We start from the raw sequence: 1,931 nt of genomic DNA, 5'->3' as shown, positions 1-1,931 counted from the left end.
GCGCTCTCCTATTGGTAGAGCGTGTGATATCAACCAATAGGAAAGATTAATCCAACCCAGGTTGGTGCAAACCCGATCGGGCCGAAAACGCTATTAGTTTAACGGCGGAATGAAAAGAGAGCAAGGAATAGAGAAAAAGAGCAAGAGAGTGAGAAAAGGAGTAAAAATGGCGGATGCGAATACTCACGTTTATAGTGCCTTAATAAATCTAGGACTCTAATGGGAGCTGGCAAGAATTCGTCTGCTCTAGGAAATTTTGTGCGCATGCGTAAAATGACGTAGCAGCTCGATCTAATGACGGAGCAATACGGAATACGGGTGCTTTTGGGGCTCCTGTACATCCTGACCAACCGTCCCAAATTAGACGGGACAATCTCAAATTTTAACACTTTGTCCCGCTTTACAACGCGTTCCAAATTTTTTCCTAAATTAAGGTTATAGTAATGAATCGTTCTTCTTTTAACCTCTTAGATACTGTACGTTATTATAGTGGCTTTCGCGAATGCTATCTCTCTGACCGATTATATTATTTTTTTAAAACCCTTTACATAAAAATATATATGAAAATTTATTATTATTCATGAACACTATGTTTCTTTAATAAAAACTTCCTTTTCTCTCTACAATTTTCTTAACATCGTTATTAGGGGTCTTATAGTACCATACAATGTATACGTCAGTTAAGGCTGCTCAGATTTACGCATGCGCACATAGTTTCTTAGGCTGGAGTCCCATGAGGTGTATTTACCGCGTATCGCGTAACCGCGTAACCAATCAGAAGCGATCCGCTGTTGTGGTTTCGCGTTTTACTGATTATTGATTGGTTACGCGGTTACGCGATACGCGGCAAATACGCTTCATGGGACTCCACCCTTAGAGCAGACGAATTCTTGCCAGCTCCCATCACTATTTGCAGGAGAAGAAAAATCTTCGTGGATACTTGTGGATTTTCTCCTTCAGAGGGAAGATCCCCCGGAGGCACTCCATTCACAAGAAGACACCCGCAACCGAGCTTGCAGGCGTGCCGGATTCGCCCGGTCCGTGTTCCGAGAGACCAAAGTCTCCCCAACTAATCGGACCGGCTGCCTACCGACTAAAAAATTCCCTCTAACGCACCTAAGCGAGCCTTCTCTGCCGGGAGCCCGGAACCACCGAAGTATTACTTCAGGCACCCGGCAGCTCATGAGCTTTCGCTCTCTACGCCTGCTCGGTATCATGCTACTTGGGGATTGAAATTATCACGTACTTATAATCTAATATATATATTAGAAGACACTGTGTCTCTCCGCTATTCTCGAGATTTGTATACGCTTGTTATAATTTTTCGGTATTCTATCTTATATTTTGTATTAATTGCTTAGTTGATTAGATAGTCTACCAACTAATCATTTGCTATCGTCAGTAGGAGGGAGGACCCGCGCCACCGCCTGTCGGGCCCTCTTGGCCTCCTCTTTTTGTGCCGTTACTCTTTTACAGAAATTTGAGAACGCCTCCCAGTTGCTATTATTATTTATTATTTTTCTAACGATTTGACCAAGGGACAGGTCCTGTCCTATTATATTAATTTATAATTCCTATCTGTCTGTTGACCATGCTGGACATTCTTCAAGTGTATGTTGCGCATTATCATCCACATTTTTTACACAATGAACACATCTCGGTGAGTGTCTATCTTCTTGATTCTACTGACAAGTAAACCTATCCAAGTGTCAGTGACCGATTTTGATGTAACTTGGCATACTTTTAGAACTCACAAAAATAATCGATACGTATTTTTTTATATCTGCAAAGAAGAAAGTTTAAGAGTTGAAACTATCCCTTTTGTTGCTCAAAATTCCGAAAAATGATATAAAAATGTGCAAACTCTTATGAATCTCGTATAGTTAAATATAATTTCTTAATTCTTGGTATTAAGGGGTTTTTGGGATTGC

Source organism: Trachymyrmex cornetzi, unplaced genomic scaffold, assembly GCF_001594075.2.
Source record: "Trachymyrmex cornetzi isolate Tcor2-1 unplaced genomic scaffold, Tcor1.1 scaffold157, whole genome shotgun sequence".
Taxonomy (NCBI): Eukaryota; Metazoa; Arthropoda; class Insecta; order Hymenoptera; family Formicidae; genus Trachymyrmex; species Trachymyrmex cornetzi.
Note: the sequence above shows the minus strand (reverse complement) of the source record.